This window comes from Anser cygnoides, chromosome 2 (genome assembly GCF_040182565.1).
Source record: "Anser cygnoides isolate HZ-2024a breed goose chromosome 2, Taihu_goose_T2T_genome, whole genome shotgun sequence".
Lineage (NCBI taxonomy): Eukaryota > Metazoa > Chordata > Aves > Anseriformes > Anatidae > Anser > Anser cygnoides.
The window spans coordinates 76,062,836-76,087,711 of NC_089874.1; the positions used below are offsets into that span (position 1 = coordinate 76,062,836).

Consider the following 24,876-nt stretch of genomic DNA (forward strand, 5'->3'; position numbering starts at 1 on the left):
TCAGCATGAAAACAGACCAAACAAGATTAGTTCAATAATGTGAACTAGCTCCAACCTGAAAACAGTATTTCTAATCTCTGAAAGCCAGATTCAGGGAAAGTATCTGATAACTTCCAGGCCCAGGGTTTGCAATGTACATACAGAAGTGCAGAAATCCTGAAATTCTCTGGAACTTGGGCATTTCCCACTATGACACTGAGGCATGAACACATGTTGTAATCAGAATCCCAACTCTGTGGATATGAAGTCCACGGTCAGGAAAAACTTTGTCTACAATGCCGTATATGAATTCAGGTAAATGTGATACAAAAGAAAATAATAAAGATTAAAATGTATAGGAAATCTTGCTGGGTTGTAGATAGCATCTTCTTATGTATTTGAAGTACAAGGCATGCTAATGAATGGGGAAAAAAAAAAAACAAACAGATGAGTTAGGTGATGACTTAGGCAGAACTCTTTCTACTGCCAGACATGAAATACGATAGCCTTAAAAAATCCTCATAATTGTGCTATTACTGATTCTTTCTAGAAAGTAGAAAAAGGTAAATTTATAATGAATCTGAACTTAAGTGTGTGTTGCTGAAGTGATGAGGTTATTAACCAATTCCCCGCGATGGATTTTAATACAATAGGTTAGATTTCTTAAAAACACAAGTATGGGCAAAGATTTTCAAAGGGTATTAATATTTATTCATCCATTTGATCCTAAGAGCTAGACTACATCACAAAAGCACGCTGCTTTATTAACAGCTCGGTGTCATCTTCTTGGTTTTGGCATCTGATAGCAATAGCATTTTGTGTTAGCAAGATGTTACTGGTGGTGTTCCACACCAATGGTACATCCTTCAAGGAAGTAAGTGCATGGGGCTTAACTCACTGAGGCAGGTGCAGACAGATATGTATTGCACCTAACTCCATCTCAACTAACTCTGAACCAAGTATAGTCTACTGCTATCTTGCATGAATTCAAAGACAGGCAGATGATCTTTGTTCCTGCTGTTCTTTGGTTTCTGTCATATCTTGAAAGTTTTCTAGTGACCATAACCCCTCTGGCAATGAATGCTAATTTACATAATAATTCATGTAAACCCAACACCACCACCTTAGCTTTATCCTTCAAGAATCAGTGCTCAGCTTGGGACTAAATGCATGCACTCTCTCAATACAGAAATTATAAACTAAATGTGCAGCCTATCTTCATGGGAAAAATCTTCTACTCCGGTATGATGATGCACATAGACCCTTGGTGGAAAACAGTCTACATGGTTGAACTGAATGACTTCCTCAGATTACAGAAATTAGAGTCTAAAGAAAATCTTATGTCAATAAAGGGATAGGTTAAAAGATTCAATACTTAATAGTACACTTAGTCAGTAATCCAACCAAAATGCTAGTGTCTGTGTAAATTCTTCAGAATCAAACATCCTAATATTATGCAGTACACAAATGAGTAAGTTTTTACAGGATAACATGTATCGTCAACACTTGCTACTTTTTTTTTTCCCCTCTCTCTCTCTCTCTCTGTGTTTCTGTTATGCTCTGAGAGGAAAAAAATATAAATAGGTCACTACAGCCTGGTATATGTCTGGTCTCAATCAAATGTTGGAAGTTATCATTCAGTTATCCTACAGATATTTTTGTATCAAAGACAATTTTAAAGTGCACGTTGCTATAGGATGTGTACATCTAATGAAAGGTATCCTAAAATGAAACATGAAATGCCGCCACGGATAGTTCCTAACTTCTCAGGCAAAAGCTTTGAAGCTTTACTGATAAAGTGTAATTGGAGTTTTAAGGCAAACAGGGAGAAAGAGTAAAACTCTGACTGCCACCTTGACAGCATGGACATTAAGTCAACTTGACAAGGAAGAAACATAGTTGACACAAAGCAAAGTTAACTGCAACTTCTTTCCTGTCATTTATGTAGCTTATAAACAAGTGGATAACAAAGTATCCCTTAGCTAAGTGCGTCTAAACTCCACGAACTGCACCCCAGAGTAGCCTAAACAAGACTCAGCACTCCTGCCTATCTGGGGCTGCAGTGGATATTATAGGGTCAGTGGAAGCAGGAGTAACTTCTGGTGTCTGCTGGTGACTGTGAGGGATCCCTGGAGAGGTCCAAATGCTTTGAGGAGCACAATTAGCCCTCTAGGGTTATAGAAGTATAGCAGTGAGTATTTTCCTATTTAATATTGTGGTTTGATGTTTGGATGATTTATAGTATATAATTGAATGTAACAGTACAACTCCACACTATTTGGACTGAGCACAAACCACAAACTGTGGGTTTTCTAGTGTATGTGATTCATGGATGCTTGCAAATTCCTTTTTTGGGTATACATTTTTTAAAAAAGCTCCAACATACTTCTCCAGGAGTTATTCAGTGTACTTGCATGGCAAGTTTGCTATATCAGATTCACACAGTAAATACAAACATCCCTTAGAACCTCTATAAATCTTCGAAGTTTCGTTTACCATATATGCAAATATTTTGTTTGGTTGTGAACACATCTAAATTGAGAACTCAAAGTGAAAAAATAGATCTTCACTTGAAACAGAACATGTAGACCTCAGTGTTGTACAGAGATAGCTGAACTAGGTGATATCCTGAAATGATCCCAACAGATAGGTTTATGACTCTAGGCTACCTAACCTGCCCTGCTTTTGCAAGTGAATGGTGAATATGCACACAGCACTAAAGCTCTTAAAAATGTTAATATTGTCCCAGAATATGATTGCTTGTAATACAATAATGTAAGGAGTTAGTAAAGACTTATTCTATCTTTTTTGCCTTGCCTATAAGGGTCTGCGATTTTTCTGATGCTGATTCCTACATTTACTACTTCCAAACAAAACTAATTTGTTCCATTATATCATTTACAGATTATAAAGTGGATCAAACCATTTTCCCTTTTATATTCCTTACAAAGCATCTTTCATCAATAATTTTGAAACACTACTGAAAAAAAGAGAATCATTATCTCAGCATGACTTCTTTAGTATATATTCAGAAAATGTCTACTACCAACAAGGTTTAGGGATGTGCTATGCCTTCAGAGACTATTCCGAACAAGCAATCACTCTGCTAACAGTATCACAGAGACATGCTAGCTCAAAAACACCATCCAAAACAATCATCCTCTTTCTCCAGTGTTGCTTCAGTGGATTAGTTCTGATCAAGGAATGTACAAAGAAAGTATAATTAAATCCCTTCCATTCTCCTCCTCCACCCAGTTTCTCAGGCATATGCAGAGTCTGAATAAGCCCAAAGAATGGCAAAGTGGGGCAGATCTACAAATAATGTGAGAGTCTAACAGTCACGTAAGGTTATGAGGGACCTGCATATACATGTAATGTTATAGCTTGAATTTGCCACTATTCTTCTGATCAGCGTTTTAATAAAACATCCACAAGTGAGGGGTAATCAACAGCAGGAAAAGAAAAAAGGTATGCTTTAAAATGTTAAGATGAAAATTAAAATAAGTCTCTAAAAATTTCTGAAGATCCACTGAAAATGTTTGAAGCAATTTTAACAGAAACATGTATTATTTCCCTTCTACTTTCTCCTCTTACATTGAAGATACTTGATACGCTATTAGTTGATAACTTCCCAGAATATTTTTGTGTTCACAAATTCACCAGAGGAGCCAAATGCTACATTGCCAAACATACTGTTTGCAAAGGTGCAGGTCTCTACTGCAGATACAATTAGCACTGAACAAAGTTAAGCATAATTTTTTTAAAATAGCTCTCATTCTGAAATCAGTTTATTCATTTTACAGGGATATTTGCTGAGGCATGAAAGATACTTTTCTTTAAATGGAACAGCCACCACAATCAGGCAGCTTGGACTTTCCAGTACTTCAGAAAAACTTAAGATTATCCTGCATATCAAGAAATATCCAAAACAAACTGAATGATGAAAAAAAAAAAAAGTCAAGGATGCAACGTAAAGCTAAACCAAAAAGCTTTGAATGCAGGAGATGAAAATAATTTAGAAATAATTTAGATCCAGGGAAACTATTCTGTTCATAAATGGAGCTTCTTTCAAAATCTATCTGTTATATACTGGCTGGGTTTTTTTTGTTTGTTTTGTTTCGTTTTCCTTCCCTCCCCCAAATCGCTCCCCAGCTGGAAAACTAGCTCCGATTTTGTTTTGGTTAGTTTTAGACAGAGTTGGAAATTGAGTTGGAAAAATTATTCTGTGGCCTTCTAAGTGTGAACACAAAGTCAGGCACGTGTCTTCATCTTTGGAGTGATGGAAGGTGGCAAGATATTTCATGAACTTTAACTTCTGGACAATTTCGTATTTCAGATTTTGTTTGGTTTTCAGCTGTATAGATAATGCTCATTGAAACAGTAATCACTGAATTTTTGATTCCCTTTCATTTCACTCAGAAAGGTCAATAAGAGTAGGTAGACAATAAATAAACCAATTTTCATGGATGGCCACTTATTGGAAGAACCTAATCCTCTTGAGAACACTTCATTAAGGTTCTATTTATTTATGTAAAAATGTAGCTTCTCAAGACTGTGTTTTGATAACTAAACCCCTGGTTTGACTTTCAGATGTTATGCACACAACAGTTCTCAGTGAAATATCAAGACCCACTCAAAAAAATGCATAAATATTTACCATAAACATTCACTGCCTTCTCTTAAAAGAACTTTGTTCTCTCACTACGAACTGTTAAATCTTTTTTTTTTTTTTTAAAAAAAAGATATATAATTCTGAGTAACATTTGGATAAAGTCTCTAAATAAAAAATGGGTGGATATTGGAGACAATATCCTGGGATTTGGAAAATATCTGTCTCCTTCCTACCTCAGGAACAGACATTTGTGAGTTTTGTTCCCACCTGTAACAGCTCCTGCCTCCCTCAAAGAGCTACATACACAATAACTATAACAGACCGAGAGGAATGTTGATATTAAATGGGTATAATCTTAATAACGGGTAATAAATACACAAAATATTAGCAACAGAATAACATATACTATTTTCAAGTAAAAGTCAAAAAAATAAGGATTCACACCAAAATACATTTACAGTTGCTCGTTTGTAATACTAATCCAAGAGACATTTACAAATATTTTGTAAATATAAAAACAAAAAAAACATGGACTGAATAAGGAATTCATACGATAACTTGTTAAATGGAAACAGAGATTTGATTAAGCTGGACAGATTTTTTTTTTTTGTGTAACTTTAATTTCTACTTTCCTTAAAACAAGATCCTCTTTACTTCACAGAATTCAGAAACAGGTGAGCAAAGACTGATTAACAGACACAGTCAAAGCAGTTTTTTTTTAAACACCTCCAACCTGAAACGCACAAAGGTTCTATTGAGAGAAGTATTTTGCAGGAAAAGGTTGACCTGATACATGAAAATGAAATATCATTTTTGCCTATACAGGAAGGGGAAATTTTTTTTTAAAAAATTTTCTTCAAGTATCTGTAGTTTTCAAAGAACTGTTTTGTGTAAACGTACAAATTGTACACCTAAAATCTCAAAATTCTTGTACTCAAATTTCATACACAAAATTTGTATTGCATAAAGAAAGGACTATTCATATAAATTCAGGAATGAAAAAATAGGGGACAAACTCTGAAATAGTTTAAGATTGTTAACAAATATTACCTAGACAATCACTGAATAATGTTTCTTCGGCTAAGGCTAAACATGTTCTTGGCTGCTTTACTAGAAAAGAACCACTGCTAGTATAGTTAACTGTCAAATATCACAAATTGGTCATTAAAGAGGTAAAGTTCCCTAAGTGCTGCATTTTTTTCTTGTTACTGTATAGTGTTGAGCAAGTTTTCTATAACACCGTAGTTTCCATTCATTGTTTACTGTTTTCCATGTGGTTCTAAAGTCCTTTACATGACAAATAAGAATCATCAAGGCAAGCTGGTTCAGTACCTTGACATCGCATTCTTCAATGACTACTGATATTCTGCTCCCACTGATCTGAACATTTATCAGCTCTCATTTTAGATTTAGTGAACTGCTATTTCATAGCACAAAGGAGATTCCACATATACTCACTGTATTGTCTCCCTTTCCTTTGTGCTGGACATGCCACATCCTGTTCCTATTTAAACAGCGTACAAGTTAGGAGGAGGAATCATGACAATGTGTTTTCTTTTTAGCTGAACATACAGTTGACATACAGGGACACAATGGCATTTCAGTTTGAATCAGCATCCATGGAAGTTAGCTTATCCTCCCTTTCAATACATTTTCTAAGGCAGTAGCAGCTTTCAGAAAGAGCACATGAGCATACTGCCTGTGCTTAAGAGGTTTCACAAATAATGGTCTTAAGTTACTCCACAGATAATAATTGGTCACAAAGAGCAGACTAAACATTAAACAAAGGCCTGAATAGCCAGTAAGGACATGTGTTGGAAAAATATAGAAAAAAAAGAAAGTTGTTTTTTCCAGTGTAAATTTATAGTGTTTAGAAGACATAATTACACAGGTACCCCTAATAGTTATTAAAAAAGAAGATTTAGAAAACATGTAAAATCTACATCAAATGTGATCAGTGTAAAAACCTTCTTAATTATGCGGCAATCCACAACTGGTTTGTTGATTTTTAGGTTATAGTCAGGAATTGATACTCTTTTTCAGAGCCTTTAAACTCTACAAATAGTCTACTCCCAAGACTGAGCAAAATGAAACACACAAAGCTTGATCCAGCTTCTCTTTTTAGTCTGTGTGAGTCTCTTTGTAAGGATCGCTGAAAACCATCATATATTCTATGTCAAGTCTAAGTCTTTTTATAGCTCAATGTAATAAACAAAACTTTAATCTACATTTCTCAAATGGAGAAGATTCTAAAAGTATTTGTCATTTCCACCGGAAATGTAACTCTCTCTGATCCAGAAAAACTTTCCATTCCCCCAGATTACATCCATGTCAGAGCCAGCTGAACCCACCTCTCAGTGTAACTCAAAGATAACTGCCCTGAATTCATACAGCAGGATTTTTGCATTTGTGACTAAAATTGCTCAGCAAAAGAACTTCATATTCTTCTTGAAAAAGTCTGAGAGGCTGCCAGTTCACACAGAATGTAATGGACTTAGCATGATAAGAAAATCACCTGCCAAGCTCAAAATCCTCCCATTGACTAACTCCCCCCTAGATGATTACTGCAAAATAGCTGAGTCAATCAATCACTTTGTGATTTGTGAAATAACCACTTTATAAGAAGTTATTAGAGGAATCTCAGGTACACCACACCCTGACTGCTATGTCTGGAAGTCATTCACTTTCAAATGCTTTAAGCAAACTATTGCAACTGAACACTGCAGAATTCTGAAGAATAAAGGTGTAAAAAATAATTATTACATGCTGTTTAATTTTAGACTAGTTCTTTAATATGTACAATTATAAAAATATTTCTTATTCATCTATGTTTAAACTATACTCACCCCACAGAGAGAATGTTATAAGAAAAATTTCCTTCGCTCATATTGTAACTAAGTTTCATGGGCTTCAAAGTATTTATTTCCCCTCCAACATGTCATTATTTTCATGTGAAGCAAAGCACAGGCTGTCAGCTGAACAAGCTCAAATATGTAATTTTTAGGTCCTTTTACAAAGAAATCTGTGAATAGGACATCTTCCCATCAGTTTTCCAACTGACAGCTAATGGGAAGTAAAATTATAGCTACAGTCTGATCCTCTGTCTTGCGACAAAGTCTTACAATGAATCCCACAGATGGGTCACCTCCTTCCGTCCATCCCTAAGTAGAAAGCAACAACAACACATCTATCAACATGCCCCTGACTATAATTTTAACAGTCTTGATAGTAAAGCCCCATACAGTTTATCAGGATGCTGTTGATGTTGCAGTTAACAGCATGTAAAAATTTATGTCTCCACCACTGTAGTATGAAGAATTATCAGTGAAGTTCTATAAATGAGTCTTTTTCTTAGTTGGCATAAATGCAGTTTATACTCCTTTACTGATACAATGTAAGTAGATATCATCGCTCACGTACTTCAGGCACATTAGAAAAAAAAATCAGTTTAATTTGCATTGCTATGTGAAGGGCTGGAGACTAAGTACAGTATAATTGCTGCAGTTGAACGGATATATGCATATATAAGCCTTTGTTTTGTGTTTGTTATATCACTGGCGCTCAGAATTTTTGGCAAATGAACAGATTGGAGTATTTTGCCCAGATGAGACAGCTCAACAGATTTAAGAAGTAAAATAATAAACAAACAGACCCTCCTTTAAAACCCAGATCAGTCTTAATTACCATTACAAGTATATTTATTTATGTCTTCAGATATTCATAAATTTCTACTAGGAGCAGAATATGCCTACTGCTACAAATATTAATGACTATGAATGCTTCATGCAGGCTCACTATGAGGTTAACCAAGCATATGCTTTTTTTTTTTTGAAAAACAGTATAGTGAAATGACAAAGCTATATTAAGGTCCTGGCTCTGCTTCCAATAAAGGCATGAATTCTTTTAATAAAAATGCAGAACATGGTTTCCACTGAACAATGTTCTTATGTAACAAAAATACTTATCATACAAAAAGCTCTACTGATACTGTAGCAATTGTTAAAAAAAAAAAAAAAGTGCCCACAAATGCAGCAGTGTGTGGTTGGCCTTGCTTCCATTTATTTTGAGACTCTTCATAAATAATGAATAACCCCCCCCCCCTTTTTTTTTTTTTGACAGTGGAGCTCAATTCAGATAAACTGAAAACAGAAGCATCTGCAATGCTTATCCATAACACTTTGAATACAGCCCATTTCTAGAAGCCAGAAAAGAAAACTCAGGAGCTTCTAACAGGAGTTTTCCTACATGCTTTTCCTCATTTCTGCCAGAAATACGCTGGTAATGCTGCATTTCAGAATTCTTATCTAGTTGCTCAGAAATACAACAAAAGCTCCAAGTTCAATAAATAAAGGAGATTTTAAGGAAAAACAAAAAACTCTGAATATTTGTTTTATATTAATGCCACTTTTTATCATTTAACTTATCTTAAGCACTGGTTATAGAACTGCAGAATTAGTTATGAAGGATGGGACCTCTGCTCAAATCAGGGACAATGAGATCAGGTTATTCAGGGTCTTGTCTAGTCAAATTTAATGTATCTTCAAGAGTGCAGATTACACACCACCCTGGGAAACCTGTTCCAGGTATTTGATTGCTCTCATTAGATTTGTTTTCCTGACCAAAATTTCTCATGTTCCAGCTTGTTTCCACTGCATTTTGCTGAGAAGAATCCAGCTCCATCTCCATACTCTCTCATTAAGTAGCTTAAGACAGCAGTAAGAACTCCACATGGCCTTATCTTCTTAGGGGTAAAAAACTCCACATTTCTCTTAACCTTCCCTCATACATCATGTACTCCCATACCCTGAAAAATCTCAGTAGCTCCTCCAAGTTTCCCTCCTGTATGTCAGTGTCTTCCCTGTCTTGCGGTGCTCAAACTGGACACAATATTCCAGATGCAATCTCACAAGTGCTTACTAGAAGGAAAAATTTACTCCACTCAACCTGTTGGCTACTTTTCTGTAACACAATTCAGAATATGGTTGTTTTTCTTTGTATGGCTTGCTTTACCAGGACGACCATGACCTTTTCTGCAAATATGCTTTCTGTCCTGCTAGCACCAAGCCTGTACTGCTGCATGGTACATTATTCCACCCTAGATGCCAAGACTTAGCACGTGGCTTTGCTGAGTTTCTCTCAGCTAATTTGTCCTGTCTGTAAATGTTCCTCTGCAATCTTCCTGAGTGCAGTCTCCCCCATTTTCCAGGTCATTAATATAGACATTAACCCAGTACTTCCTCTTGCTGCAGTCTTTGAGGGACATCAGTAGTCACTGGACCCCAACTAGACTTTGTACCACCGATCATGACCCTTTGACCCTCGTGGTTCAGTCAACCTTTTTAGTTCATATCTCACAAATCTGGCTATAGGAATAATACAGGAGACACTGTTGAAAGTCTTGCTAAAATCAAGTTAAACAGCATCCATTTCCACTACCTTCAGAGCCAGCCATCACAAAGTACAGTTAGTCAGCCGTGGTTTGCCCTCATTAAATCAATGCCGATTGCTTCCAATCATTATCTTACCTTTCATGTGTTTAGAAATGGCTTCTAAAAGGATTTGCTCTGTAACTTCCTCAGGAACAGAAGTTAGGCTGACCAGCCCCAAGTTACCTACATCCTCCTTGAAGATGGGTGTGACTTTTGCCTTTCTCCAGTCATCAAGCATCTTCCCTGATTACCACAACCTTTCAAAGATGTGGTGGTTTTACTCAGCTGGGCAGCTGAGCTCCACCACAACCACTCTCTCACTCCTCCTCCTCAAAGGAAAAGGGGCAGATGATGAAAAGGGCTCAAGGGTTGAGATAAGGACAGGGAGATCACTCAGCAATTAGCATCACAGGTAAAACAGACTCAGCAGAAGGAGATTAATGTAATTTATTGCCTATCACCAGCAGACTAAAGTAGTGAGAAACTAAGAACAAATTAAAAATACCCTTCCCCGCCATCCACATTCTTCTGCGTCCTTCCCCCAAGCAGCGCAGGGGAATGGGGAATGGATGCTGTGGTCAGTCCCTAACACTTTGTCTCCACTGCTCCTTCATGGTCACTCTCTGCTACTTATGCATCGTATTCATGTCTCCACTACCCCTCCTTCATGGTCACTCTCTGCCACTTAGGCATTGTATTCACAGATATAATGAGTTACATACAGAAGCAAACATAAATGTGTCACTTGTGTATAACTAAAAGATCTGTGTTTTGAAGAAACATTCATTTCACGTAAACTGGTTTGTTTAATCCAGTAATCTTCTGGATGAACTGGCTCTTTTTTTTTTTTTTTTTTTTTTTTTTACAATTATTCCATTTTCTTTTCATTTATTCACTCGCTATTTTTGAGTGGCATGCAGAAGACCTGCTATAGAAAAGACTAGGTTGGTTTGTGGTTTTTTTTTTTTTTTTTAAGAAAATATTTTTTAACATTTATATACAATTAGGAAGACTGCTGTGTATTACTATATTACAAGGAAGGAAGTTAAAGAGAAACATAGCAGTAATAAATAAATGCACTAGTTTATCTTCATTTTGTCTCATACACTTCATCTCTAGATATGCATTCTCCTGTGAGAAGTGCATGTAGAAGGGAATAGAAGTTCTTCCTAACTTCACTTTTACTTTATTTTACACATCAACTAAAAATTGCTGGTATATTTTGTCACAGAAATATGAATTATCAAAAGTAACTTTTGTTTTGGCAACTCAAATTTTAGTAATTCTGATAGAAGTTTAGTACTGAAAGCCCTGAACACTAAATTACCAGAGGTCAGTTTCCAAAATTTTTTTTTTTTTTTTTAATAATGACTTCTTTTAATTTGCTTTCTGAGCCTAGAGGATACAGAGAGATAATATTTTATATCTTTCGCACATGCCAAAGGAAACAGAATCCTGATGATTTTCTTTTTAAATTAAAGTTGGAATTCTAAAATAAATTGCTTGGTTCCAGAAACTGCAGCTTAAGAAAGCCTGTATAAAAGAAGAAAAAGGCATTGATGGAATGCTGTTCTCACGTCTACTTTCAGGAGGAGCTGACTAGCCAACAGGCCAGACAATTCTTCCCAAAAAAAAAAAAGGTCTTTTAAAATAATCCTAAGAGGTACTGAGTGACAGCATGGAAAAAGGCTGTCAGAGAGAAAAAAAGCTTATACGAAGTGTATAAACATATTGCTCCCTTTTGTTCTCGCAATTGTTCCACACTTAATTTGCTGTTCATTCATCTGTTCAGGATGGAACATTTAGTCTCCATCTTTGCTATTTGTTTGTATTCTGCCTCGGACAACCAAGACCCCAGCCTATATATGGATCTGCAATTTACTGCCATACAAACTGTTACTCTGCAACAGGACTTCACAACTGACAGTGAACGTAGCCAAAGTTTTGACTGTGCCCAAAATACATGTTGACAACAGAAATCTACTCTGAATTCCAAATACACAACAGGTGAACTGTATAGAGATCCTCTCAGGGAATCTGCAGTAACTTCAAGGGCATTTTTAAAGGGTGAGAAGGATGAAGTTCATAGCTAAGGAAGCCAGATTGTTTCAGTGGAAAGTGTGAACTTGGGGGAGAAGAGTGTCTACAAGTTGGCTCCAATAAAGCTGGCATTATAACAGAGACTAAAAGAGAACCGTTTTTCCATGTTCATCAATGACTTTTTTTTTCTTGAACTTTTTAAAGACATAGCCACAACCCAAATACCTCAGTATCTCCATAGTCTTAAGGGAGTCCAAAGAACATTCTGCTCATTTATAATGAACATAACTCATATGATTTACATGTACAGTAGAAAGTAATATGTAATAATAAACTCACAGTAAGATATAAAATTATCTAACGTATACATTCTTTGATAAAACATATTTATTATTCAAGTAATAAGGAAGCTTCCCAAAAACAAGACGTAAAGTCTAACAAGTATGAAAAGTATTCAAATTATGTAGACTTAAACCTCTGTTTCTTTGCTTCTTTGGATTCACTGTTATAGAAATAAAAAATGAATGTTGTATTGTACCTATATAAGAATAAAACTTCCCAGTCACCAGATTACTACACATTTATTTATGCATTTCTAAATATGGTTTACTTTATTTTAAAGATATTTATAAAATATTAATGGACATATCAAAATAGAATGTAAAAATACTAACTTTATTTTTAAGTCTCTTATGTACTTATTGAAACACTCAACAGTAAATGAAGATGAGTAACACTAGCCATGTTTTACCTAGTTAGGTAAGTTTGCATCCCAGTGGAAATATTTGGAGCATCTAGTAGTGGAGACCTATTAGTACAAAAAAAATTATCTTCCTAGGGCTCATCACCAGAAGTTTAGGAACAGCAGTGTTTAAGACTTCTTTAAGAAGAAGTAAAGTTCTAAATCTGCTGCTGTCCTAATTCGAGAAATAAGATGCATCTTTGTAAAATGAGAGAATTCTTTCAAGAGTTAGTTTTTTAGTTTTTTTGTTTGTTTTTATTTGGTTGGGTTTTTTTTTGGCTTTAGCTTTCCTTCTTTCCTCCCCACAACTGTCCTCCTGGCCCAGAAATAAGTATTATTTTATCATCAAAATTCTCTTTGTTATCTAAGTCTACATAACAGCAAAGCAAGACCATACCCAAGAATATAACAATGCAAATGAATTTTATCCACCTACCAAATCTAGCTCACAAAATTTTGCTCAAAAGAAAAATATCCTCCATCAAATATTCCATCTCCACAGTTTTTCTTATATGCATTCAGTATCTATGCCTTTAATTTTGTTGATAGCTGTTGTGAAATAAGGTTTATATGGAAATATATTTAGAAGTGATGTAACCGATGAAAATGTGATTGTGGGGGAGCACTTATTTGGACAAACCAAGGTATCATCTTGTGTGTGAAATAGTATTTCACCAAAGTTACAACACAAATATATATTAAAAGAAGAAAAGAAGAGAAGAAGAAGAAGAGGAGAAGAAGAAGGAGAAGAAGAAGAAGAGGGGGAGGGGGAGGGGGAGGGGAGGGGGAGGGGAGAAGAAAAAAAACTATTTGCTTGACTTAATGTTCATTACTTGAATAGGCTGAAAGAGTCCTTCAGATTTGGCTAAGTAGAACAGAGACTTAATTTGAACATTAGGACAAAATAAAATTGGAATCTCTCTACAAACAACTGTATCTGTCTCATTATTGTACAAATACACAATTGCAGAACACAAAGAATGGGGAAAATGACACATGAGAAGGAAAGAGCTTACTTTTCTAATAAGCCAGTTTTTAATATATGAATATGGTTGAGTTTCTATCTAAACATATACATGATACATATATTCTATTAATTTTCATCACTTTTTATTTTTTATTTTCAGATTATATTTACATTCCTGCACATAGTATGCTTTTCTACACCTTAAAATATTATCCTTAGTGGTTCTCTCCTACTTCACCCATGCAGTTAGAACAGACTGTACAAGGGCACTTTATGTCTGGGACGGACAGCTTCCTCAGTGGATGAGAAAAACAGTTAGATTCCATAAATAAATTGTATTACTAAATACATTTTTTTTTCCAGTTCATTCTGATAAAGTCTAAAGTGGCTCATTTGGGACTGCAGCATTGCATTTGATCTGCAGCAAATGACATTTACCTCTGCAGATGCCCTGCTGCAGTTTTCACATCAGAAGATGCAGGACAGAGAAGGGTCCTCCTTGCTTCTGCCAGGGTTTAGGTCTTAAAATTAGGATCCTGAATCAGAAGTGGTTCCTTTCACTAGGATCCATCTTAGGCCACTAACATCCTATACTTCATTACCCATTTCAGGAAACTGAATGAGCATTGCAGAGCCTTAAACAACTCTAGGTAACCTTTCTTATCAGGGGACGTTAGCCATAAGTACAAACGCAGCATAAGTACAAACACAAGCAGAGGCACAGGAAACAGAGTTTGTCTGTACTGCAGGGAATTATTTTCCTAAACACTGTGTACTCTCTTCCTTCTCCATTAATACAAAATAATTTCAGCTGTTTTCGTATCAGTTTGAAAATGTAAAGACTTTTTTTAAACACTCTATTATTATTACATGATTACTTTTTCTTTTTTTTGGGGGGGGGGGTACAACAATATTTTAAGATAATTAAAACCTTAGGAGCTCTTTTATGCTAGTATAAATCAAAGTCCAGCACAACAGATCTTCCATACTCAAACCATTCAAACAAACCTTTCACGTGTGAAATGTAAAAGAAGTAAACAAATTCAAGCGCAGGATCAGTCGGTATCTGACACTCCGATAAGAACATCTCTGATGACTTTCTATGCTGAAGGTTTTTGTTTGTTTTGCATGCTTCTTTAAATACCTGATCAAAAACAAAATAAGCTAATCATACATGAAAAAGATTTCTCGTTACTAGTTCTTTGGCTTTCATTGTATACAAATGCACACGATAGTATTTGCATACAGTCACATAAATAGTAGCATGGGAAGAAAGAAGAAAACAGTAATAAATAAGGATCTGACTGTGAGATGCAGACTCCTACACAAAATCAATAAGACTCTTCATGCCTCAATACATCATTATTTCTGCAGGGTCTTGGATACAAGTGTGGAACTGCAAACTCTGAACAACCAATTACGTCAAAATGGGGTGGGTATAATTCCTGTGATGGCCCTGCCAAAAGAGAGAAGCACCTCTTTACTTAAGAGGAAGAGCAGTCACAGAGACACCAAGGAAACAGCTGGAGTTTTGATGGCTGCCATACAAGGGAAAACGTTGTTTGTGGAAGATTACTTGTAAGGGTATGTGTCTACTTAAGCCTTACAATTAGCATGATTTAGGAAGCAACCCTTTTTTATTTTTCTATCCTGAGAATTCCAGGGCACTCAAGATGTTACTGTGAATATTATAATAAACAAGACTATGTTATAAAAAAAGAAAAAAAAAAAAGAGTTAATTTGAGTTTTATGAGTTGTTGAAGAAAATCAGGAGTAAAAGGTTGTCCCACTGCAATCTGTTTGATTTGGGTGATTGACTGCAATAACATTCGGTTTACATTTGTGCAAGTTTATTTCTCTTCCCTATAATTTCTAAGCAAATAGCTCACAGCTTTTTAAAACAAGAAGCAGAAAATATACATGATATGACAAGTCTGTAACTTAGTTCATAAAGTCTTTGATTCTTCAGAGAAAAAGGGCAGAGTTCCATAGGACTCAGTTATGTGTACAGTCTAAGAAAATTCTGTGAAACTTAGAAAACACATGGTAACAGCAGATAGCCATTGAAGTCCTACACAGTCCCTGGCTATAGCAGTGAAAAGTTCTGAGCTTTGGCACAGGCAAAATCCCCCCCATTCACTACCAGCCACCCCCTCATCCAAGGAGCCTAGGAGGGTGTAGGGATGAGAGGGAGGAAAAACAGGGGGTAAAGCTTCTTATCTATAAAAACTGTCATGCCTGTTGAGGTTGTAGGCTAAAGGTAGCTGCACCTGTGATGCCAGGAATCAAAGCTGACTGCCCATTACTCCCAGCAAATTTGCAAATTATTTTTGATAATAGATGAAAGGAAGCCATTTTATAAGTAACACTCAATAGTTGTTATGTTGAAATGTTCTCTGTCTACTAAGGCCTCCTTCCTCATTGTGTTTCCTCAAAAATAGGTCCTGCAACTGCTTTATCACACTATGTCTGGCTTTAAAGACATTCAATCGAGCTAACAAACTCAGAGTTCTTGCATGAAACTGAGCTGAGAAGACAAAAGTTCAGTTCTTCATGTAAGGTGACATTTGGATTCATCTGTCTTGTTATTGGCAAATTGTAGTCCCTAATATTTATTGTTTTGGTCACCTGAATTGCAAAGAATGTAACTCAAACATAACTTTCCAAAATGTATATACAACTTTTGCACACGCACAAACAATATAACAACAGCTTGGAGGAGGGGTTATTGTTTAACACCTTCTTCTCTCTCAATCTTATTTGCCTTCCAGTATTTCTGATTCGATTTTAACTATAAGGCATTAGAAGATCCTTAAAAAAAGCCCAAAGTACCTCTACTGCATTTCAGCTACAAAATGGAGAACACGAGTACCTTACTAAATTATGAACCGTTTCAATTTTTGTAACCACCCCATCTGAATTTTGTGACCTTAACATTGATATTTTGTAATTCTTAAGCATTCGCATGGAATTCCATCAACCTGATTTTTTTTAAAATTTATTTATTTAAATAAACTAGTGACTTTAAAACTATTGTACTAATTATGTTTTATCCCATTTTATAATTCAGGATGTTGAGGACAAACAGCTCAAATAACCAGGAAGAATCATTGCCAAGAAAGTAAATTCATATGCCTTTTGCCAAGGATAAGAGTCCCACCATCTTCCAAGTAAAACTACCCTAGAGAACTGGTCCCAGGTCAAAAAACTCTGTTTTCTACTCACATAACCACTCACATAAATATAACTATTGCTACAACTCAATCACATTAGGAATTTTGTCACAGAATGCCTGAATTCCACAGTAACTTGCCTTTGATTACACCTATATTTAAAAACAATGTTATTTTAAAAATGTTTCAAAATATTTGAAAATGCATTTTATCACTTATATTCTAAAAATTAAAATATGAAAAAGTGTTTCTAATGATTTATATCTGCATTTTCTATAAATTTTTATTTTATTGTAAAACCATCCTTTCCAAACTTTTGACCACAGAAAGTCAGGAAGTTAAAAAAAAAAAGACAGTTTATGTATTTATGTATGTACATATGGCATACATAAAGAAATCGTGTTCAAATATTTTTATGTTTCAAATATTTTACGTTCAACAATACTATATAACATTTTACTGTTCTGCTAAGAGAGAAAATTGGCCATAAAGATTTGATGTGCCTATAGTTTTCAGGCAGGTAATATGAAAACACTGCTTTTTCTATGTGTGACTAACATTAATGTTAAGTACCTCTGCTATAGCTTGGGATTTCAATAATAATCAGAGCACCCTACCAGAACCCACACTGCTCAGTGCTCCAAAATGAATGGCTGAACTGGATAAATGCCAGGAGCTTAAGGTATCTGTTTTCAATCTTCATAATTAGTGACAAGGCATGAATTGAATACTTAAACGAGTGAAAATGTTCTTAGACTGAACCTTAGTATGCAAAAATCATCCTACTGAATTATCTTCTTGGCTGGCATGATGAAATGTGTGATCTGGCAAGAGGTACAGCTCCAGCTCGGCCTAACCGAATGCATTAACTCCTGCAATGTTATAGGAATGGAATTATGATATTCTGCAATGGCTCTGAAGATAAAGCATCTCAGTGTCACAATGAATTATTTTCTGCATATGATGCAGAAAAGAACAAGCTGTTTGTTCAAGGTACTAAGTTAATTGCAGAAAAAAAACACTCTCCAAAATAGAATAGACTATAATGCATTCATTGAGGAGGCAGATTGATTTTACTACTGTGATGTAGTAAAATTTTCTAAAATAATAATTATATATGGCACTCTTTACTCACTCCATTCTGATCTGAAAAGAAACACGTTCACAAACAAACCCTGCACTTCCTATGGTATAGTGCTATACAACTTGGTTTGATAATCAAATCAGCTATGGGCAAAAATGTGTTGTACCACAAAGAGTTTATTTATACTACTAGATGGTAAAGTCCTGGTAAAAAGTCTGTGAGAATGTTGGTTAAAGGCAATAGCGAAAAGCTATCCCTTCATATTTATGAGAAGGTGTGAAGAATTGCATCAAAAAAATCCGTATAAAAAATACCACCTTCCCAAAACCTGCTCTCCACTTCCCAGTTTCCACTGCCACTACAAGACACATCCCGCAATTTCTGCTTTTGCCTTAGCATTAACCTGGCTAGTCTGTCTTTCAGAAGTCTTTTCAAAACTTGTTAAAAGTGTTACATAGGCAGAGAATCTGATTGTTTTTAAGAGGTATCTACAACAACACTCCTTATATTTCATTCTCCTTGTTTTGTGACATTTGGTACCACGTTTCATGTAAACCAGAGCCTATACCATAAACTTGCACTTGAATGATCTTTTCTCACACCTTCAGAATCAAGAAAAATAATTCATCATACAAGTGGGAATTATTTTCCTTCTACAATGCCAATACAAGAAGTGTTCAAGAAACAAAAAAAGTATCTATTTTGGAACACAAATATAATATTTTAAATATTTTTATATTTATGCATTGTATGTGAAGAAGTGTTTTTAACTAGTATTTAAAATACCAAAATTTCTCTCATTGTTCTCCTAAACTGAAAATACTGAATTTGACCTTCCATTCAAATTAAACCACAGAGGTTGCAATTGTCTATCTTGAAGATGATATGCTGCAGTCAAACATTTGTTTTTATTGGTTTCCATGGAAATGAAGTGGAAGGTTTATTCCATAATCCTTTCTGTTTGTCCTCTTCATTCTACTTCAATAGGAAAATTGGTTATCACAAGCATGCTGAAAGCTATTTTTCTTTCAGGTGGTTACAGCAAGTAACTGACAGAGAGCTTTTCTATTTCTCTGTTTCAGTATGTCTCATCTACTTATCTTACACAATGCAGATGGCATATCCAGGTCTATTCTTAAATAGATTTGTTAGAATATTAATTAGTTTCATGTCCCAGATATAAGTATCAAACCACCCTAATAACCACATACATCCTCATATTATGTTCCCTTGCTAATTCAGAAGTTTCTATTTACCCCCTTCTTCTTGCCCATTGAAACTTCCAAATAGCTCTCACCATTCTGCCTTTAACACAGCATACAACATCCTTTTCTGACTTCCTGTAAAGGAACCAACAACTGCTAGTCAATCTGGTCAAGTATATCTATGGATTTTTTAATAATGGCAAGGAGAGAAAATTGAGAGCTTCATGATGGAGAAGAAAAAACAGACCAACAACTGCATAACTGACTGTTTTCTGAAGCACACAGAATAGTCTCATAAGAGCTATGATGGTAACAGACACATAAATGACTTTTGTGAGCTGGGGAAGAACTTGAACGGAATTCCTTTCCTATAGCACCTCATAGTCTACTGCAAATGTGCAGGGTACACAAGACAGTTGTCAAAATAACAGGAGGTAAAACCTTGGGAAGCACTCAGTTTGACACTGTAAGCTCATAAAGGTATTCCACAAACAGCTTCCAATAAAAGAATATTATAACTAATGAGAGACAGATATCTCTCTGAAATATTTGGGAGACACGCACAAAAATCTCACCCCCAAAAAACACATACATGAAAAGAGGAGGCATCAAAACTTATGTTTCTGGGGTCTTAAGAAAGCAAACCTACAATGAGATTTACATAAATTCATGTTCTTTTCTAACTGAGTAACAGTGTAAGGACATTGAAAGCATGCCAAGTATGTTACATGCAAATTCTTTGCAAATGCCTTAAATGCATATATTAAGCACACCAGCAGAGTAATAATATAACATGCATGATCATGTTTTACCCTTGGGCACAATTTTAGCCCCATGAGGATGGGATCTCCCTTCTTGTGGAGAAACCTGAGGCAATGTGAACTGCAGAAATACAGCATAATCCTTGAGTTGAACTTCAAGCTGGGATTTAGACAAACTTTCTATGGCTGAGCAGGTACCAGCCCTACACAGGACAGGTGTCCATCCCTGCAGTGTTGTTGCTTCCCTAGGAGCAGGTGTGTAAGACAAGAGTGAATGATTTGGTTACTGATTCCAATTCCTTTCTATTGCAGACTAAATTTTTGTCTTAGTTATTTGTGTGGTCTCCATCTTCACAACATCAGAGTACCTTTTGGATCAGGGAACTGAATATGAAATTCATAGGGCCTCAACTTATTAGAGCATCCTTCCCCTTGTCAAGCAGGCTTGAAACAATACAGAGTGAATAACTACATGAGTCCTTCTCCATTCACTGTATCAGCAAGTAAATGTACAGAGAACAGCAAAGAAAATAAGCTGAATTATTAACTGAGCTGGAATAAATTACTTGCTCCGTATAGCAAAACAAGGGCAGGTGCTCTTTTTGGAGCAGAGCAGCGTGCTCTGCTGTGAGCTTAATAAATCAAGAAGATTCTACTGAGACAGATTTAAGATTTCAGTTTTAATGTACCTACTACCAAGAACTCTGTTTATCTTATATTCTCCAAATAGTTGTATCATATTTGTCAAGGCTATTTAATTTAAATCAACTCTTCAGGAACCAGAACCACAGCCAGCAAAAATCTATAACTACATGGGCAGCAACAGAGTTGCACAGCTATCAGCTTGGTATTTGTATATGAAAGTCATAATAAAAGGCTTAAAAATGGATTTGAACATAACACTGTTGCTACTTCTTTAGAAAGAAGAAAAATGTGGAGCAATACAGAGATTTGCTGAACAAACGGACCCATGGAAAACCATGTTACTAAGGTAAACTCAATAGAAAATGAATAAATTTTGCCCAACGCTTTCTATAGAAAACTCATTATTTCCTATGTAGCAGATGATCCCCACTACAGAGGCTATTCCAGCTTATACAGTACAGTAAGCTTTTATTGCATTAACAATAGGCAATTGTAAAAAGTTATGAACCAAAGTATCTTTATCCAACTATTTATTCCAGAAAAAGCTGAAAATCTTCACCATTTATATTGTGATATAACACCAATGAAATACGTTGTTTGCATAAATTTGAATATTTTTGTTAATCTATCATTTTTAATGTACTTTTTAAAAATCATGTGAGAAGTAGATACCCTTCTTCATAAATGTGTATTTTAGTTCACTGAACATTTATGCAGTCATTCCAAATTCCACTATTCAAGGCTCAAACCCTTACAGATGTAAATACTGCTTATCCCAGAAAATAGTCCTGTTGACTTTGACGACACTACTCATGGAACTAAAACTTCAAACAGAACTTTCACGGACAGATTTAATATGCCTATTACCAGATTTTGAATTAAATTTTCTCTTCTCTCAAATCCAATGGGAAAAAAAAATCATCTTTTTCATGATAATCTTTATCAAAATAATGTCTGGTCTACAAGTACATATTCATTCAAAATAGAGAGGAAATTATTCTAGCTTCCATACTGGGGGTGCTGGTCATATCCTCATCTTAAGAGATCAATTAAATTTCTCACTGCAAACAGATGTAGCTATGAAACAAATAGCACCATATCAAACCTGTTAACTGCTTTTCATGTTTACCAGTTTATTTCAGATTTTTAAAGATCTATTCAGAAATATGTTAAAGCAATTATTTTCCTACTATTCCTACTATTTCCTATTTTTAGAATAATAAAAACGTTTCAAGTGCTATCATCAATCCTCCTGTCTTATAAAAATGTTTTTGAGTTGCAAATGGTAAATATATTGTGAACAGTATGAACTTGAGTTAACACAACTGTAAGTGGTCCCTGATGACGTTAACCTTGATTATAAATGTTCATTACAGTATACACAATAGCCTAGCACCTTCTAACAATGCATCATTTCCTTTACTAAGAGACAGAAGAGCATTTGGAGAATGTCTTACTAACAAGCTCATTTCATATTTGTTTCAGTGGAAACAAGAAAGGGAATTAACACTTACACAGTGTGTGCCCAGTGTGGACATTTTCAGTGCAGTACAAATGTAACAGTGATGGAAGAACAGATGATTAGAAATCCATATATTTTATATTATATGACATACTCTCAAGATATTTTAAGACTTCATGTCCTGGTTCTAGTTAGGACAGAGTTAATTTTCCTCCTAGTAGCTGGTAGGGTGCTATGTTTTGGATTAGGATGAGAAGAGCGCTGATAACATGCTGATGTTTTAATTGTTGCAGAGCAGTGTTTACACCAGGCCAAGGACTTTTCAGCTTCTCGCTCTGTCCTGCCAGCGAGCAGGCTAGGGGTGCAGCAGGAGCTGGGAGGGGACAGACCCAGGACAGCTGACCCAAACTGGCCAAAGGGGTATTCCATACCATCTGACATCATGCTAAACAATATATAGGGGTGGCTGGCTGGGGTGGGGGGCCGGCTGCTCGGGGATAGGCTGGGCATCGGTCAGCGGGTGGTGAGCAATTGCATTGTGCATCACTTGTTTCGTACACATTATTATTATTATTATTATTATTATTATTATTGTTGTTATTATTTTCCTGTCTTAATAAACTGTCTTTATCTCAACTCACCGGCTTCACTTTCCCGTTTCTCTCCCCCACCCAGAGAGGGAGGGGGGAGGGTGAGCGAACGGCTGTGTGGTGTTTAGCTGCCAGCCGGGTTAAACCACAACACTTCATCATAACATATATGTCGTCCTTGACATACCAGTGGTGAAACATACTTCCCCTGTCAGATACAGAAGTCACTATAAAATACTGTTTTTACACTACTACATGTTCTCAGTGCTATCCAAGTCACAAAATGGTGTCAGAGATCAGAAGAGACAAGATGCCATGATAGCATACCAGCTGATACCTGTGTTCTACCTGTGCAAAATTTGGAAAACAATCACGGAGAAGTCCAAATGAATTTAACAGAAATGAAACCAATGGTTTCCTAAGTAAATGCATCTCTAAAAACATATAGTGCCTTTTCTAAAATGTGTTATGTAGTTGACAAACACTCATGTTCTCAAGACCTTAGTTGTGTTTTTTTTTTTCTAGATACATTTTTTACTAAATACTTTTGAGAAGAGTATATTTCACACAAGTAGGAAGCAAGATATTTTCATGTGGCATTAACTTTCCATTACAGCTAGAAACTACTTTAATAAATCATAAATAGAAGATTTTTATTAACATATAGTAGGGGAGCAAAGAACATACATAGCTATCTTCATGTATTTCATTTAAAGAGAATATTAAGAAATATGTATTCTTTAAATGATGGCAAATAGCATTTCCAAAATGCAGGCTGAAAAAAAGGCCTTAAAGATTTCAATACACTTGAAACCCATTTTATAATCTGAGAGTTTATTTTTACAAAATAAAGTTTGTAAATTTTAGTTTGTATAAGTACCCAGTTTTAGACAGTATATGGAACACAGCAGGTCAAATTAAATCCCACAAAGTACACTACTTTTTGTCTCTGTTTGCTCAAGACACATCCATCTATTTATAAAGCAGTAGCTTTACTCTCAGAAGTCTGGCAACAAAATATTTTACTGTTGAGCTACATAATTCATTGTCATTTTGCACATTAAGAAACACCGTAATACTCAAATACTTACAAGCAATACATTTAGTAGGGTGCCTGCAAAGAAGCTTATTCTGCACTCCTGAGGGAATGAAGAAAAATCAGCTCATCAGTTCATCAGCTATACAAGGTATTGGAATCAACACTATTACTCCTTGATGAAATACACAGTTCATTATCCTTTCATTCATTTTTTGCTTTACGTTGATGATAGAGTGCAGCTGATCAGTCAAAGGAACCTTTTATGCATTTACTGTAAAAATAATCTTTTTTTAAAAAATATTTATTTATTTAGACCTCCTGAATAACCAAGGTTGACATGTTTGGTTAGACTGGGTTATCCAACAACAGCTGTTGAAGCAATATTCTCTAATGCTAAAATGTTTTACCAGATGATTTACAGGGACTTTTTTTCTTTCCTTTTTTTTTCCCCCCGTTTCTGTTGTTGTTTTAAGTAAACTAACACATACAGTTCAGGGTTAGAAAAGAAAGCAGACAACTGTTCCTTTTCCATTAAAACTGAAAACTGATGTGATATCTTTTTGCAGAGGTCTAGTTGGAGGTACTCCATTAACAACTTCCAAAACGCAGAAGTAAAATATACAGTCACAAGGACATTTCTTTTTTTATTCACAGGGTTCTGTTCCCTTGAAAAAATAGACCACTTATGAACAAAGAAAGAAGTAACTGTTGTCAAGTATAGTGAAATCCAAAATGGATAAATTTATACGTACTTAAATACAGAACATGCATCACTCTCTCCTTTGTCCTTACTCTAAATACCGGCTTATTCAAAGTAGTTGCATTAGAATCCCCACCAATGGGTTATTCAATGAAAAACTTAAATTTTCACCATAGTTTCCTCTAAACAGCGAACTTCTAAACTCGGCCACTAATGAGGAAGACAGAAAGAAAACAGCATTAATATTGTGTAGGTCACATAAATGAAATGGCATGATGTGAGTTGTGAAAAGTGGTGGTTTGGTTTTTGTTGTTGTTGTTTGTTTGTTTGTTTGTTCTTTTGATCTTAGACCTTAAAATACTGTTTTTAAAAAACAAGTAGCAAGAGATTGCTTGAAATTATCATTTGAAAACTTCTAAGTTTTTCAAAAACCAATATTCCTATCTAT

At 35.4% G+C, this 24,876-nt stretch overlaps 1 protein-coding gene across 11 annotated transcripts in view; it reads right to left on the reverse strand.

Moving 5' to 3' along the window:
• Window positions 1-24,876, reverse strand: part of CDH18 (cadherin 18) — a 564,404-nt gene that overhangs the window by 212,983 nt on the left and 326,545 nt on the right. For 3 of the 11 annotated variants that reach the window (XM_066992493.1, XM_013179330.3, XM_013179329.3), the window contains exon 1: window positions 10,117-12,644. The exons of the other annotated variants lie outside the window; for them this stretch is intronic. The gene's annotated coding sequence lies outside the window, so the exon portion shown is untranslated. Of the gene's footprint in view, window positions 1-10,116; window positions 12,645-24,876 lie in introns of those variants that run through there. 11 annotated transcript variants of the gene reach the window in all.